The sequence below is a fragment of the Dama dama genome, chromosome 16, assembly GCF_033118175.1.
Source record: "Dama dama isolate Ldn47 chromosome 16, ASM3311817v1, whole genome shotgun sequence".
NCBI lineage: Eukaryota > Metazoa > Chordata > Mammalia > Artiodactyla > Cervidae > Dama > Dama dama.
This window is the reverse complement of record NC_083696.1, coordinates 24329141-24347634: the sequence shown is the minus strand read 5'-3', so window position 1 is coordinate 24347634 and position 18494 is coordinate 24329141. Positions and strand designations below refer to the sequence as shown.

At 43.9% G+C, this 18494-nt stretch overlaps 1 protein-coding gene across 4 annotated transcripts in view; it reads right to left on the bottom strand.

Moving 5' to 3' along the window:
- Nucleotides 1-18441, bottom strand: part of SYK (spleen associated tyrosine kinase) — a 105116-nt gene extending 86675 nt beyond the window's left edge. For 3 of the 4 annotated variants that reach the window (XM_061163576.1, XM_061163578.1, XM_061163580.1), the window contains exon 1: nt 18287-18440. The gene's annotated coding sequence lies outside the window, so the exon portion shown is untranslated. Of the gene's footprint in view, nt 1-18286 lie in introns of all 4 variants that reach the window. The other variant, XM_061163577.1, reaches the window with a different exon arrangement.
- Between the last annotated feature and the right edge of the window lie 53 nt (nt 18442-18494).

Genomic DNA, 18494 nt, shown 5'->3' with positions numbered 1-18494 from the left:
AAGAGTCTTCTCCAACACCACAGTTCAAAAGCATCAATACTTCGGTGCTCAGCTTTCTTCACAGTTCAGCTCTCACATCCATACATGACCACTGGAAAAACCATAACCTTGACCAGATGGACCTTTCTTGGCAAAGTAATGCCTCTGCTTTTTAATATGCTGTCTAGGTTGGTCATAACTTTCCTTCCAAGAAGTAAGTGTCTTTTAATTTCATGGCTGCAATCACCAACTGCAGTTATTTGGGAGCCCCCCAAAATAAAGTCTGACACTATTTCCACTGTTTCTCCATCTATTTCCCATGAAGTGATGGGACCGGATGCCATGATCTTAGTTTTTCTGAGTGTTGAGCTTTAAGCCAACTTTTTCACTCTCCTCTTTCACTTTCATCAAGAGGCTCTTAGGTTCTTCTTCACTTTCTGCCATAAAGGTGGTGTCATCTGCATATCTGAGGTTATTGATATTTCTCCTGGCAATTCTGATTCCAGCTTGTGCTTCATCCAGCCCAGCGTTTCTCATGATGTACTCTGCATATAAGTTACATAAGCAGGGTGACAATATAAAGCCTTGACATACTCCTTTTCCTATTTGGAACCAGTCTGTTGTTCCATGTCCAGTTCTAACTGTTGCTTCTTGACCTGCATATAGGTTTCTTAAGAGGCAGGTCAGGTGGTCTGGTATTCCATCCCTTTCAGAATTTTCCACAGTTTATTGTCATCCACACAGTCAAAGGCTTAGGCATAGTCAATAATGCAGAAATAGGTGTTTTTCTGGAACTCTCTTGCTTTTTCGATGATCCAGCAGATGTTGGCAATTTGATCTCTGGTTCCGCTGCCTTTTCTAAAACCAGCTTGAACATCTGGAAGTTCACGGTTCACATGCTGCTGAGGCCTGGCTTGGAGAATTTTAAGCATCACTTTACTAGCGTGTGAGATGAGTGCAATTGTGCAGTAGTTTGAGCATTCTTTGGCATGGCCTTTCTTTGGGATTGGAATGAAAACTGACCTTTTCGAAGTAAAGATTTAGCCAATTCTCTCCCTTCCTTCCTTCCTTTCTTTCCTTCTTCCTTCCTTCCTTTTTCCTTCCTTCTTTTCTCCCCTCCTTCTCACACACATACACACACGCAGACACACACACAACATTACTGAAAATGAAGAAAAGATTCTGTTAGGCTAGAACACATCCTAAGCTTCTCCCTGACATGATTCATTTCCAAGATGAGGAACTTACCTTGCATCTGTACAGTGACACTAAGAGGAGAAAAAGGAGAGAAGCAACAAGAGAAACAAATAGCACACAAAGAACAGTGGCTGGAAAATCATCCCAAGGGGCAGATGAAATCACAGCCACACATACAGCCATGGAGCCAAAGGACTTAACAGAACAGCCACTGTTAGAAACAGTAGCTCTAAATGGAGACATGAAAGGCAGAGGATGAGGTGGGGAGGCAAGAAAAGTCGTGGAAAATAAGCTGGCACTCAGGGGAAAACACAGGAAAGAAATGATGTCTGTCATTTCCAACAGAAAAAAAGAGAACAGACACTAACACCGTGAATAAGGCGGTGGACAGGATGGAGTAGCTTGAGAAAAATGAAATGAACAAAGAGTGGAAGAATTCAACAGAAGAAGACTAGAAGGACAAAGGAGATCCAAAGTATGTAAGATTGACATTCCTGAAGTGGAGAATTTAAATAAAGGGGTGGTACAGATGTTTAGAGTTTCAATTAAATTTCAACTTCCCCTGGATTCCCTTATCCAGGATCTTACAAAAGAAAAGAAAGTTCTGGGCTTCAGACTTCTTCTCAGCCATGCTCCAAGCCAGCAGACAGAGGGCCGATGTTCCCAGAGGGGTCGGGCATGTCTAGACCACAAACAAAAGGTTCAGCTGGGCTAAGGGCTGGCTGCAAACATCACAATTTCAGGACAGGGACTAAAAGTACTGTCGGTGGTAGGAAGGTTCTAATGCTTCTGCTAAAAGTCCAAAGGCCAAGCAAGCCCATTACACCTCCAAGACTGCTTCAAAATCACTCCAGATGCTTCTTACCTGTGCAGATCGGGGTGGGAGGACAGAGGTCAGTACAGCAGCCTACAGAGTCTAAGTCTGAGGGCCTGTGCTGCTGCCCCCAGTGTTGGGTGAGCACATAAAATCACAGAAGAATGTTTTCAACAGTAAGTTCAATAGCAAAGCTCTAGGCCGGAACAGTGAATCTTCACGGGGACAGCAGGTAACAACCACCCGGGTACCTTAAGTACTGGTGACCATGCCTTAACCCAAACTCAGAACTTCCAGAGGTGGGGCCCAGATAGCACTGTCTGTTTAATTTTCCAAGTGATTCTCGTGAGCAGTGGGGACAGAGAACCACAGTTCTAGAATTGCTGCCTCTGTACCGAAGGTTCAAAACTGGCCCAAACAGAGCTGGCTGATGACGTGAGCAACAGCGTGGGCTACCGAATGGAAGAAAAATGCAGAGTAGAAAATTCAAAGTTTTACATAGAACTCTAAAGAAGAAATAAGAAAGGCATTCAGGAAACCATGTTTAGTTCAATAAAGCCTCCTCACACACTGATTTTTAGACATACTGATTTTGCGAACTCAGCGATTCAGGTAAAAGCATCTTGCTCTCCAGGCCTCCTTGCCCATCGCGCATGCGTAACAGCCGGGCACGGGGTGGGGCATGAAGTCAGCTTGGGAATCCACACGTGTTGCTCCACTTCCTGATGTCGGGCTGAATCATGAAAGGAAGTTCTATAATTCGCAAACCCTTCCAACTGCTTCTCTTGTGGTATTTTATCTCTCCCGAAATTGAGCAGCACAGGAATTTCAGAGACAGGCAAATGTCACATCTCTCTCACGCCGCCCAGAAGGAGGAAGAGGCAAAGCTGGAACCTGGGAGGGGCAGGCGCCCAGCTGGGGTGGGTCCCCCGCACGGGGTGGGTCCCTCTGCCCGTCCCCTCCCCATCACAGGCTCCACGGGTGCCGCCCGCTACAGGATGCACCTGCCTCTCGGCCCGCCTTGCCCTTTCCACTGCCCTCGGAGTTCTCAGATGCACGTGGTCACGTTCCGTTCCCAGAAGTGAGAGTCTTGTTTTCTTGTATTGGCAGGAACAGAGCATGGTCATGTGATCAGCATGGCGTTTTCCTCATTCTGCCTGGAGGAAGAATACGCTCCCTCTTCAAATCTTCCTTTTAAAATAGACAGACTTTGGATTCCAGATATTTTGAGAAAATGGCGTTGGATTTTCTATTTTACTGCAGAGAAGTTCATCAGTACTAAAATTTTCCCCATTACCTCTAAATCCTTTTGAACAAAAAACTAGACTATTCTTTCAAAAACTATACTGAATCAAGTGTGCTTAACTCCAAGATATATTACTTAGTATTCTCCAAGATGAGGTTCCCATTAGACTGCTCCAAGAGCACATCTGGGAACCATTTCAGGCCCTATGTGAGTAACCTGTCACTAAACTAGATTGTCATGGTGTGTGCACATGTGCATGCGTATGCATGCACATGTATGTGTGCTGTGTGTGTATCTGTGTTGATGGAGGTTGCTGTGTTGGGAATGAAAGGGCCAGAACTGATTCTTGTGGTCTCATCTCAGGGATGTGGGCATCCTGCTGCCGCCATCACCTCCGAGGCTGCAGTCCTTTAAAGAAACAGGAGGCACCCAGGATCCAGACATGGAAAAGAGTGCAACAATGCACTGCTGACACACAGCAGTATCAAGAATGAGGAAAGGTGTGCAGGGGAGAGAAACTTGTGTCTCCTGACTCCCCAGGAAGGACCCCATAGGGCCCGGGTATAACACAGAGTGGTTAATCTGTCCCAAGACCATACTGCAGTGATGGAGATACTAGTTCTACTCTGCCCCACACAGAGTCACCTGCCACATGAGGCTAGTGACCCCTGAAATGTGGCCACTGTGACCAAGAACTGATTTTTACATTTTATTTCATTTTAAGTATTTGCAGTAGAAATAGCCAGATGTGGCTGCGAGCAATGCTCTGAGCAGCACAGTTCTAGATCCTTGCCAGGGAAGCTGGAGAGAGGCCACGTGTCCTCAACTGGGCAAGATGTCAGAGGGGAGCAGCAGGCAGTTCCCCCATTGGACCAATGAGATAGGACTGCAGGTCAGCAAAGGCAATCTCATAAATTCACCCCAAGGAACACACTATGTGGTCCAGACACCTCTCCCTTCCAGATGTTTTTCCTACTTGTGCCAAGCTTGGGGCTCTAGGTTTTCTCTTAATTAACAAGAGACACACTTTATTCCAAATACCTAGATTACTGTATTCAAACCCTACATGACATATTGAAATGTAAGGAGGGGACATTAAAAGTCTCATGAGCAGAGAGCTCCATGCTGGAAGCATAGAGCTCACAACAATGTCCTCAGCATGGTCTCCAAACCAATGTAAAAGTACATGACTGGGGTCCAAAATAAGGTCATATTGTATTTTAGAGCTTCAGGGTTAGAGTGCCCCTGAGCTGATTGTCCTCATCCAGTCACTTGGGGACAGGAAAGAACACTCCATAAGAGCTGCCTGTTAAAACCCAGCAGGGTTCCCCAGGGCACCACCAAAGAATAGACACACACTTGCTTCAGAGTCAAGTGATACTTGGGCCAGAGCCACTCTTTCTGTGTTGTTGTCATTGTTCAGTAGCTCAGTCACATCTGACTCTTTGCAACCCCATGAAGCATAGCATGCCAGGCTTCTCTCTCCTTCACTATCACCCAAAGTTTGCTCAAACTCATGTCCATTGAGCTGATGATGCCATCCAACCAGCTCATCCTCTGTTGTCCCCTTCTCCTCCCGCCCTCAATCCTTCCCAGCATCAGGGTCTTTTCCACTGAGTAGGCCCTTCACATCAGGTGGTGGCCAAAGGACTGAAGCTTCAGCTTCGGCATCAGTCCTTTCAGGGTTGATTTCCTTTAGGACTGACTAGTTTGATCTTTCAGTCCAAGGGACTCTCAAGAGTCTTCTCCAGCACCACAGTTCAAAAGGATCAATTCTTTGGCATTCAGCCTTCTTTATGGTTCAACTCTCACATCCGTACATGACTACTGGAAAACCATAGCTTTGACTGTACAGGCCTTTGTTGGCAAAGTGATGTCTCTGCTTTTTACTACATTGTCTAGGTCTGACTCTTTCTGTGACCTTCCCATAAAGTCCTCTAATATCATTTTGCCCCGGGAGGCCCTCCTTTTCAATCCTCAGGTAACCAGAGGCTACGTAGCTCCTTGACTACCTGTACCCAACCATGACTGCTCTGCAGAACACCTACCTGTCTGCAAGCCAGTCTGCTGAGCGCTCTGCACTGGAGCCACAGTCACCCTGGGGCAGGTCTTTTCAGCCTTGTTTTGGTGAGTAAGTGGCCAGGGCTGAAGCAATTTCAAGGAACGATGGAATTGAGCACTGCCTGCTGCTCACCTCTGACACCTACCCCAGGTAAGGACACCTAGCTCAGGCTGGGACCTGGGACCCTTTACTGCAGTGTTTGTACCTGGACAAACATCTCCTCAAGCAAAAAATTACAGAGAAGCTTTAAGGGACTAAAGTAACTGCGTGCATGTGCAATTGGGGCAAATTATGGATGAGATACAAAAAAGACCTACAAGCCTCAACCATCACTTCTGAAGAGCCAGGAACAAAAGCTGTGGACTGAAAGCAAACGTAGGATACTGTGCAAGCCGCCTGCACTCAGCACCACTAAAGGAATGGGCAGCCCACATAAGCCACCCCTCCAGTCTGACCCCCGGACCCACCCCTACCCTCACTTCATACAAGGAACTAAGGCGCTTCCCCTAGAGCAGCAAGCAAGGAAAACTGTTCCTTGTTTTTGCTCCCCACTGCTGTGGGGGCCCCAGTAAAGCCTTGCTTGAATTTCTTGTCTGGCTTCTGACCAGTTTCCATTGATTAAGGAGGCCACAAGCCCTGGTCAGTAACAGAATTAGAGCCATGGGCTTGGTTTGCTCCCACCACCCATACCACCTCCCAGAGGGACTTTCAGAGCTGGACATTTATAGGTCACAGTCATGGTCCTAGAAGTTTCATTATAAAATATAAATGTGAGTGCACGTGATGACCCCCCAGGGCTTCCCATGTGGGTGCTGCTCAATGCTTCCTCGTGTATGCCTGGATGGACAGGGCCAGTACCAGGAAGCCCAGAACCCGGGAATCCCCCAATGGTCCACCCAGAGAGCGGCCCTTCCGTCAACATATGCTGCAGCCTTCGAAGCCCAGAAGCCACAGTCACCAAGAAACCCAGCCCCCACCCCCCAGCTCTCCACCCAGAGTAAGTTCATTTACATCCTTCTCATGAGGGAAAAAACCATCTCACATGAAACAGGCAGACGACACACTGTCTGAGAGTAAATAAGGCCAGCGGACTTGGAGTAATGCTAAAAACTAGTCCGAAAGATGGACTAATCGTTCACATTATCTTGGGTAAAAAATGTTTTGAGTGGTTTGTCTAATCAGACCAGTGCACACATTCTTTCTTGGACAGTCATTTCAGGTGCGCTCACCTCCTACAAGTCTCACAGCAGGGTGCTGAGAACACATTCATGTTCTCACTCATGCTTCCAAAACTTCCACAGGCCTCCAGATGTTATGAGTGCAAGTTTCCAAGGAGTAGAGTGCTTGAAGCATAAAAATATGTGAGTTTTCTCTATCTCCATTACTCTCCTCTCAATCAATCTCTCTCTCCCTTTCCCCTTCTCTCTCTCTCACACACACCTAATCTGCCCAGTCTCTTCGATCAAAGGCACACATAGCTTCCACTATACCCAGTGTACCAATAAAATCACATTTGATGGAACTGTGTCAGGCTGTGCTTATGTGCTATACAATCCCATTAACTAATTCTAAACCAGTGGTTCTCAGCCTTGGCTGCTGCCCTTGGTGCAAGAGGGGTACGGAGACCTTAACGATAAATATCCAAGGCAGGTCACATGCCAGACCACGTCAGAAACTTTGGAGGCAGCCTGGGCATCTGTGAGTGAGACAAGCTCAGATGATGGCTATGTACGGGCATGTTGCAAACCTTGGCTGTACATCTCTGGGCAAACTACCCAACCTCTCCAAGTCTAACACCTTGGGGACAGTAGTAGGGTCCCAACAGTCATAACTGATGCTTTGTTTCTGAATTCTTTTCCTGGTCTCTTCCTCCTTAGCCTGCAGCCCCATAAGCAAACCTCATCATTTCATTACAATCACTGAAACATCTGTATGCAAAGTAAAAATGCACATTTCACTTCTTTTTCTCCAAACCAATTCCCCTGCTGCCCTCACTAGATAACTGCTGCTCACAGTTTGGTGCCTTTGCTTTAGAATCTCTCTGCATATTTACACACACACACACACACACACACACACACACACACACACACTGGTATAAGCAGACCTGCATCTTTATATAGCAAATAACATTCCAATGTAGCCTACATTGTTATGTGCATGCGTTTTTAAAAATGTAGTGATATACTACATCTTGCTTTTTCACTGAATTTAACTTGACCATCTTTATATTTTACTTTATAAGATTCCACATTTAAGAAAAAGACCACATATGATTCCAGTGCATGGATAGACCACAGTTCATTTAAACAAGCCTGATACAAATTTCTTTCTTCCTTCCTTCTTTCCTATTACAAAATAAAATGTTGCAATGAGTTACCGTATGCATATGTATATTTCCCCAGTTTTATCCATTTATGTGTGTAATGAGTTCCTAAAAGTGAAATTGTTGAGTCAAACACGTGTGTTTTACGTTTCCAAAGAAATTACCCAACCGCCCTGCAGGCGCTGACCTGTGGGAGTGGCCCTTTGCCCCACATCTCACCATCCTGTAAACCCTTAAATCAACGTGAGTTTACAGAGAGGCAAAGCATATTCTTGTGCTTTTGGTTCCTTTGCATTTGGGGCTGCTTGTTTGTGTCCTTGACTGATCTTTCTATTGGAATGTGTTTATTTTTCTCATTGATTTGAAAGAACTCACTGCATATGAGGGCTTCCCTGGTAGCTCAGATGGTAAAGAATCTGCCCGCAATGTGGGAGACCAAGGTTTGATCCCTGGGTTGGGAAGATCCACTGGAGAAGGGTATGGCAACCCACTTCAGTATTTTTGCCTGGAGAATCCCATGGACAGAGGAGCCTGGCAGGCTACAGTTCATGGGGTTGAAAAGAGTCGGATACGACTGAGCACCTAAGCACAGCACTGCATATGAAAGCTACTAATCCTTTACCACAGACCTTGAAAATAAATGTATCTTTTGTGTTCCCCCCCTCACTTATTTATATTTTCCCTTTGTATAAGGACTTGTTTGCAATTTTAGGAAATCATACTCATCAACCTTTTTCTATTATGGTTTCCTATTTTCTACCATATTTAGAGAGGCCTTCACTCCAGAGTTATTTTATAATTCAACTCTTTTCTTCTAGCACTTTTACAATTTCACTGTTATATTTTTATTCTTTGTTCAGTCCAGAACTTATTTTCATATACAGAGCAAAGCTTTATTTTTCCCAAATCATCAGTCAGCTTTCTCACAACCAATAATTAATAACCTATGCTCCCTTTCCTGACTGATGGGAAAGGCCACCCTTGCTTTGCACCAAATTCCATGTGGAATTTGGGTCTGTTGCCCCACTTTCCTTTGCAGTTTTCCCTTAAGATCTTGTAGAATTTGTCTCTCTTCATCATTCTTACTTTTCATTTTTTTTTCCTTTGGGTCTCATAGGTTTCATTTAAAAAAAAAATAAAATTGCCAGTCTCAGGTGGAAGGAAGATCATATCTCGAGCATTTTAACTTGTTTAGTTTTCTGTGTGATGTACATCTTGTTCCATAAGCTTCTGTGCACAGAGCTCACATCGGCTGGCTTAGAAATCTCTCCATCGTGATAATGGAGAGCTCCTTCATGCTCCTGGGGCTACAGAGCAAGTCCATGGTCGGGGGATGGGGATGGGGGGGTTGGCAGGCTCCACTTAACTACCTGTTGTGGGAGGAACCACTTCCCTTTGCAAATAAACATGGTGAAGTCCAGACCCCCAGTACCTCAGAATGGGATGCTGGAAATCAGGCCTTTACAGAGGTAAGTTAAAATGAGGTCATTAGCATAGGACCTAATTCCCTATGACTGATATCCTTATAAAAAGAGGAAATTACAGAAACATGCACAAAGAGAAGAAGATGTAAAGATACAGAGAGAAGACGCCATCCATAAGCCAAAGAGATAGGCCTCAGAAGAAACCAACTCTGCCTACACCTTAATCTCAGACTTTCAGCCTTCAGGGCTGTGATGCGATACATGTCTGTGGTACTGTGCTCCAGGACCCTAGGAAACTAACACACCATTCCTCTATTAGTGAATGCTGATAGTTTCCAGAGTTTTCTCTAGAAAAGGGATAAGCTAGAAGGAATATCTTGCACATATTTTTGCAGGTATTGGCTTCTTGGGGAAACATACATGACTTTTCTATATTCTTTCTAGAAGGCATCCTTCCCCTGCAGTTGTTAACCTGCGTTCCTTTACTGAAACCATTGAAATCCCACCTGCATCACAAATATTTCCACCATGGAACAGAACTTCATTTGAAATTTTCCTTTATCTCCTGCTTCATTCTAATCTTCAGGACCCCATGTATGAACCCTCCCAACCGTCTCAACAATAACATGTGCAGAGAGCAGTGATTCTATCCTGTGTGGGGACAGTGGCAGAGATATCAGCCTGATATCTGAGCAGACAAAGGCTCAGAGTATCCTTTTAAACCTTACTTAAAGCTTCTCACATTACTTTAGTTCACTCTGGGTGGTAGATCTGAAAGTCAGCTCAATCTCAGTTGGATAGCAACATGTGCAAAAGCATCAGACATTCCCACGTTAACCTCTCATAGATTCAGGAATTTTTTGTCCTATTCCTACTGAATTTGCTTAATTTCTCAACACAAACTTATGAAGATAACAAGTTTTCTAAAACTGCTGATAAAAGAGTAAAATCAACATGTCAAACTGGGCTTCTGCCCCCTGGCTGCCTCCACTGACAGGACTTTAAATCTTCTTAGCACCAGGCATGACAGCAGGTCCCTTTAGGCTCCTCATTACAGAAGTGGACACAGAGTCTAATTCTGGATTGGAAACACCTGGGTCTTAGGTTTCAACTCACAGCAGCATCACTTAGCGGCTGGACAAGTCCAAGTGACATCATCTTTCTGCATCTCACGGCTTCTCAGGGCGTTGAATTAGATGGTCCCTAAGATCCCTCCCCCCTCTAACATCCCAGGCATCCTTACACACACTTCTAAGAAACATGATTCAGGACTAGCAATTGCCTAATGATCAGTAGAGGCTTGACAATGCAGCCCTCTCTCTAGAAACAGTTCCTGCCTAAGCTGTAGAAGGGCTAGCCCAGCTCCCAGGGCAATAGGGAAGACGAAAGAAGCCCCAAGTCTGCCTTTCACGGCTGCTCTAGGAGCTACCCTTCCTCCTCCTCCTCCCTGTCACTTCCTTCACAGCTATGACCATCAGCTGATTGGTGTGGCTGAAAAAAAGGAAGTGTTGGACTTCCCCTTCAAGTATAAACAGCAGCTAAAAATGCAGAGAAAGAAAAGAAACAGCACTAAAAACAATAATATAGAATATAAATCCATAACCATGCTGGGAGCAAAGGAAGCAGATTGCTAGTGGAATGGAAACTCTCACTACTCTCGAAGGACTCAAAGAAAGATGGGCTCAAACTTAGGAAACCACAGCCTAGGTACAGGCAGTTGGGGATGGCTGCAAAGAGTCAAGGGTGTGGTGCGTTGGAAATGACAAAGCCTGGGTGGGATGGGGTGGGTGAGGTGGGGGAGAAGCAGAGTGGGAAGCAGGCAGCCAGCCAAACCCTCTCCAACTCCTCAGCTGCTGGCACCCCTAAGAGCAGCAGAAGGCCCTCTGCAGGAAAGACGTGCGTTTGGAGAGGCAGAGTATGGCCACATCTGCAAAGAGCAGAGAGTGCCTGCACCCCACACCGTGGTTACTGGCTCATCCTGTCCTGCTCACATCTCAGGCTCCTCCCATCTCATGTGTGTGTGTGTTAATCGCTCAGTCGTCTCCGACTCTTTGCTTCCCCACGAACTGTAGCCTACCAGGCTCCTCTGTCCTTGGGATCCTCCAGGCAAGAATACTGGAGTGGATTGCCATTCCCTTCTCCAGACCCATCTCATGGGTGACAGGTAGAAAGAGGGCCATGCAACATACACAGCCTTAAAGACTAACTCCGAGGGCATCTCTGAAACAAGACCAGCACACATCCTAGCACAACAAGAAAGCTAACCCCACAAAGGTGAGGAACCAAATGGGCAAACAAATGAGTAGGTGTAAAGGAGATAGAGCTCATGAAGCGAGAAGAGAATGTCCATGCTGGAAGCAGTACAAAAACAAGTATCTGGAAGAGCCTAAAGTATCACTTAAAAAATAAAGAATTAACTACCTTCCTTCCTTGCTTGATAAAATACAAATGACTCAAGAGATGGACTGAAAAACAGGATGGACAGGGCTGAAGATCTTTCTTGAGCAAATGATCAACTTGTCAGTTCCATGAAATGCAATGAAAAGGGTAAAAGAGAGGGAACGAATGAAAGAAAAAGTACACTCCCTGCAGCTTTGTATATAATATCAAAAATTAGAGAAAAATCCTAAATGTCTATCAATAAGTAATCATATTTTCTGCTCTGGAATAAAACACAGGGATCACTGATAGGAAGGGCTCCCCCAAACCTGTTGATTAAAAAAGTTAGTTGCAGGAGGACATTGGTGTTAAGAAGACACACAGTATATCTTCTAAAAATACACATGTATATATACACGCATGAATGCACAGGATGATAGATCAAGCTGCCTTCCCTCAGCTGGGGTGGGCTGGGGCTAAGGGTGGTGGTCACGGAGGGTTCCAGTGTCACCTGTCATATATGAATTCTTCACCAGTGGTTATGTACTCAGACATCAGTTATGTGAGTCAACACTTTTCAAAAAGAAAATGATAGAAAGTCCTCCCATCTTGGAGGTCAGAGAAAAAAAAAAACTTCAGAGACAGTACTTACTCATCTGTGACCTATTTGGGACTGCTGTTATTAGTCTCCAGCCAAGACTACAGGGCAGACTCCCAGAGCTACCCACCCGGGAAAGACTGTGACCGTTATAACCACAGGCCAGGTACAATTACTGCACACGTTGTCTCCACGATGCTCCATGAGGAAATCCCCTGTAATCCTTCCGTCTACAAAGACTGAAAGAGTAGCTTGAAAACAGTGGGATTTGAACCCAATGAGAGTTCAGACCCCCTACTCTCAACCACTGTTGATAAAAAATATTCAGGGACTGAAGCATTAGGGCAATCAAGTGCTTCAAATACTCTTAGTGTGTGAGGTGAAAATAAACCTAGCATTCTGCCTCCATCTAAGCAAAGCCTGAGGATCTTGTTAAGGGGCAGCAGGTTACCCGCTTTTTCCCACAGTAGACCTGGGGAGCCCCTGTATACAAGATGCTCCAAGAACCAGTGTACCCCATGATCACAGGGGTGTGAGAGTTCAGTGACATGCGCCCTGACCATGCATACCACCTGCACCTCCGTCATGAACAAGCCCAGCACAATTATCCTGCTTACTCGCCTTTATTCTGTCTAAGGATAAGGGAACAAGGGAAGCTTAAACAAGGAAAGCTTCCTAGGAAATATCATTTAAAATTGCATAGCACCAGCTTCAGAAATCAAGAGAATTGAGGCCAGTCATCTGATTTTTAAAATCTGTGGAGTCCCCATTCCCAGGAAAGTACATATTCCCATTAATCAAATAATAAAACATCAGGGTCAGAGCAAATACAGAGGTGACACTGAGACTGATTTAAAATATAGATGCTAACTGCTAAATTGGAGCTAAGAATAATCATTCACTAAATATGATTCAGAATATGCCCCGACCTGAGAAAGTATAAAAGTTCCAAAAACTACAAAAAGTAATAAATTATACAAATAAGCAAATAACCATAGAAATCAAAAGTTTGGGGGAAATGTTTTCAACAATTATGACAATGGATTTCCAAGGGATTTAAAAGGTACATGAATGTTGATAAGAATTATGTTAAGACTACAAAATACGTACAGGACAGCAACTCGCAGAAAATATATTTAGCTAACCAACACCCCCAAATATGCTTCAGTTATTAATAGGTGCGTAGCAAGACTGAAAAGAAACTGTCAGACTGATGCAAAGAGGCAGGGGTTTCCAGAAAAAGAAAGAAATGGAACTCATAGAGTGCTTGATATATTTGACTCAGTAGGAAATTGAGTCCAAGTTGGGAGGGGGGGTGCGGTTTAGCTTCATGTCAGAGAGTTGGGGAGAACCATCACAGGCCCAGGACCAACTGAGAAAACACAAAAATGAAACAAGAATTTACCCCATGAAAAACAGTTTGAGGTACAAGAAAGAAAATGGAACTATACTATACAACATGCTCTATTAGTAAACAAAATCACAAGGTAAATACCAAATAGCATCTTAACCCTAGGTTAAGCTTCCTGCCATCCATTCATCATGTGTTCAGTAGGGTCTGAGTCTTTGTGACCCCTCGGACTGTAGCCTGCCAGGCTCCTCTATTTATGGAATTTTCCAGGCAAGAATACTGAAGTGGGTTGCCATTTCCCCCTCGAGGGGATCTTCCCGACCCAGGGACTGAACCCATGTCTCCTGTGTCTCCTGCATTGCAGGTGGATTCTTTACCCCTTGAGCCATTGATCGGGGAAGCACACAGAAAGATTATCTTGGGTAATAATAATAATTATCCTAGGGTTGCCATGTCCTTACTTCTCAGAATAGGAAGTCAGCATTGTCTAAACTGATGTATATATATATAAAGCAATTGAACATAGCATCAGGAAATAAGAAGGAAAATTCTAGAAGAAATAGCTAAAAATATTAAAAGATTGCATTGGGGGAACAATACTAGAGAATGGGAAGGTATTGTTATAAATTGAAATCAAATAAAAAGATTAACTCTGGTTGCACCAAAACATTTCCATGACTGAAAAGAAATGGATAGATTTAATAAATTGTCAGACTGACCAGAACAGCATGAAGATTTAGCATTTAAGACAGAGGATGGAGTGGGAAGGTAGAAGATTAATTGTTGCACATTCAAATGCTCTTTGTAGCCTCACTGAGTGTAACTAAAGAAACCAATGTTTAAATTGTGACTTTTTCAAAAATTTGGCGCTCAGCCCTCTTCCATCCTTTCACAATGCCCCCACTGACTGTATCCAGGCCTAAGCCTCACTTACCTGACACCAGCCCTACACTCTCCTCGTCAACCCTGCTGTCTGCCCGGCCTCTGCTCAGATCAGATCAAATATCTCACTAACAGTGTGCCTGTCCGGAAGCCCAGTGTCCTCTGAAATCTGTCCTCCCCCCAGGGCTCCAGCACAGTACTGAGAGGTACTGCCTTCTCCACCAACAGGAGCTAGGATTCCAGTGTCAGAGCCAGGTACCCTCAGGACAGAGAATGCTGCTTACCAGAAACTGTCCATCATAAGTTTTCGGTACACCCCCCTTGGTAATGGAGGTGTTACATCATCCTCACCGTTCTCTTCCTATCTTCAGCCTTTGGCAGCCACCAAAAATAGATACATAATTTCCCAGAAACAAAAGAATCGAGAGAGTCCTTTTTGATTTGTTAGACCCACTGCAATAGAAACTAAATAATCTTCCTTGAGAATGCATGTAACTCCATGGCTGATTCATGTCAATGTATGACAAAACCCACTGCAATGTTGTGAAGTAATTAGCCTCCAACTAATAAAAATAAATGAAAAAAAAATATTCTTCCTTCTATTGGTGTCTTTGGCAGTGGCTAAATTTGACTATATTTAAGATTCCAATTTAACCACCTTTCAGGATTCATAGGGCAAAACTTACATAATTAATTCTTAAAAGAAAAAAATCAAATTGATACAAGCTAACATTTTGCCAGAAAAAATTCTAAGCTAATAGAAAATATTCCTGCTGATGCTAAGCCACAGTGAATGAATAAAGCTTTTCCTTTAAAATCCAATCAGCTGAGTTTTTTTTTTAATCTTCTCACAATTCCTTTCTTTTTCACCCACTTTTAAAGAGAAAGGAAAAAAAAAAAAATCTCCTTTTTTCTGAATGAAAAAAGCAAACCCAACTTGTTCAGTTCCAAAGTAGAAGGTAAGATGGTGAGACATAATTAAGTCAAGCAATTTAATTCCAGTCTCTCTTTAAGACTCTGCCTTTTGATTTCAGTTGCTTTAAAAGAAAAGCAATGATCAGCGTATATATGTTTTTTAAAAAATTTCACTCACTGGCCTAAGTTCCTAATTTTCTCTCCTTCATTTGCTGCTAAACAGTACAGAAGTGGAAGAAATTGTTGGGGGGGGGGTGGTGACTTAGGGAATCAGAAAAAAATCTATATGGTGGAGAACTGAGAAAGCAAACAGTAACTTAGATTGTACAAAATACCGGGCCATTCCTTAGGCACAGATAATGGAGACAGAACAAAGTGAACAGGAAGCAATATTTCTTCCAAGGACAGGCTTAGTTGTGAAGGGTGATAATACCTCTTCTTTAAGTAACTACTGCATTCTTTTTTTAGAATCAGAGTGGCAGAAACTTTGCTGTTGAAAAGTCTATAAGTAAGGATGAAACCTCCTATTCTCACTTGGAGGATCTGTATTTTGATTATCATTGAAAATTCACGGAAGTCTTGCTATTTCAAACTTTCTGTAAAGGTGGAGGAACTATTTGTCTCATTACTGGAAAGTGTGACTTGTTGGGCAACAGAAATGCAAGTTGCTTTCAAAAGCAAACAGTAGCTCCATGAAGTCTAACACAGACTCAGTTCCTTAGCCCTAATTCCACAAAGCTCTGAAAAATAAGGTTTTTGGTGAACTTTGTAGGGAACCTCATAAGTGACAACACTTGCCCTGAACTGGCACACAATTATTTGTAGCCTCTCTTTATTCCACTTAGTGAGACTTTTCACACTATTGGTGCAGAAATATGAACATGTGAGATTACAGGAGGCTGCCCAGGCTGTGTTGGAGTGGTGTGCAATATATAGCGTCAGTTTGCATGCACACTTTTCTAAATTCTGAGAAATGGATTTCTCAAGGCTGAAACTCATATTCTAAATTTGAATTCTAAATTCTGAGGAATCTTGAATTCCAAAACATTATCTTGGCACAGGGTTTTGGATAATGATTATGGATATGCTATGTGCTGCATAAGTTACATTCTATTAAGAAGTCTTTGATTTAAAAACAGAGAAATCAGACCTGCACTTAGAACAATAAATAACAAACCTAAAGAAGGCTAAGATAAATGGTTTCTGAAACGCAAATCTAGCGATAAAATGAACTTTCTGACAATTTTAGCCCTCAGGAAAGGTAAAGAGCTAAAATAAACACATTTTTATTCCTGGATTAAAACATTAAGAACATTATAGTTATTTAGACGATTCCTAAAATCCTACATATTGAAGCACTCTAAATACAAAGAATAAATTTTTTATTTATATAAAAGTAAAATAAAGTTTCTATCTTCCTGCAACATTTCTCTAAACAGATCAAAGCAAAAGTTCAGTGTAGATAAAACAATTTAATAAAATAATTTTAGTAGACAAGATTTTTCACTTAAAACATCTAATACTTTACAAGTATGTAAACCTTTTAGTTCAAAGACAAACATATCTGGGGACAGGAGAGGGATGTGCACATCAACAAATTTAGTTGCATCTAATGAAAATGTTGCCTGAGTAACAGCAATGAATTTGTTCTTACTACAACAAAGAAAACACATGCTAGAATCAATTCCATTTCTTTCAGGAATTCTCCATCATCCCCCCTCCCCACCTTTTTTTTTAACACAAAGATTCAGATGTGAGGTATCTCCAAGTTTTTTAACTACATACTGAACCACCTCTAGGGTTTAAGAAAAAGAACAACTCCAGCCAAGAGTTTTATTTGGGTCAATGGGAATCTTTGACGGAGTCAGGCAAACTCATTAAAATAATCTGCAATCCGGTGTCCAAAGGCCACCTGGCAAGATTGCAAGGGCCAGCTGGTCACCAGTCAGCAGGGGTGTCTTGGGTTGGTTCCCGTGAATACAGCACAATGAAGGAGTCTCTTTGCCAAACAACTGCACTGCAAACGGCCAAAGATTCAAACTCTAACTTCTCCAATGGTTGTCTTTTTAGTTCTTGATATTCAAATAAACCAAAAAATGAATCGCCTTTGTATCATTATGTAGGTTAGGTTTAAAGTTTTGAAGCCGTGCATGCATGTGTGAAGTCGCTTCAGTAGTGTCTGACTCTTTGCGACCCGATGAGATGTGGCCCGTCAGGCTCCTCTGTCCAGGCAAGAATACTGACGACCCCATACCCTACTCGAGGGGATTTTCCTGATACAGGGATCCAATCCGCGTCTCCTGCATTGCAGGCAGATTCTTTACCGCTGAGCCACAGGGGAAGCCCTTTAAAGCCATACTGCCATAGTGCAAAAAAAAAAAATCTTTAACTCAAAATCGCATTTTACTACACCCAGCTTTCCTGCTCTTCGAGTCATTTACTGGTTAATTAAGTTATTTTACCATGAGAATGTGAAGGAAGGATAAAAAAGGCAATCATGCTACATTTAGTAAAGGTTCAGAAACTCATGTTTTTATACAATTGCTCTTTCTGTAGTAAAAGTATAAATAAAACCTTTGCATGCGTATGAACATCTCTACATTGAGTCACTTCCATAAATTCAGCGGAATTTTCCAGTGACCTCTGTAAATGGCCAAACGAAAACGTTCTTTCCGAGACCCGACACCGAGTTTCTTGTGCCTGCGGATTCCAGCTAGTCTCCCAGGACCCAGCAGCTTCCGCACTTCGTGCGCACGCGGCAGCACCTGGAGTTTGGGGGCCCCATCGTCCAGCCCCCAGCCCCCCAGCCCCCCAGGCCCAGCCCCTGGCTTCCCGTACAGAAACCGGAGCCCAAGAGACACTAACTAGGTTTAGGAGAAAAGCTGGCACAATCGACTAACTCTCAATCGAAATATTTTATCAAATGTTCCCTCCGACTTTCAAAGCAGGAAGGCCCTGAGAGGACCTGCCCGACTGTGCCTGGGCGCACGGGTCTTGTGCGGGCCGAGGAAGGGCCGCATCTTTCCCTCTCTGGGCGCCGGCGCCTTCTCCCTTCCCACGCCGCCTTCCCCAGCCCGGCAGCCAAAGCGGCGGGATCGCGCGGCCACACCTACCTGTGCCAGGTGAGGCGAGGGCGGGGCGCGGGGCTCCGAGAACCGGACGGGCGAGATGGCGGGGGCAGCTCGGGCACTGCGCCGGGCCACCCGCGCTCCTCCTCGCTGCTCCAATCGCCGGAGTCACCTCAGTCGCCCAGTGCACGACGCTTCCTTATTTTGGGCAACTTCCTTAACGCGCCCTGGCAGGCCCTGAACTTCCTCCCTG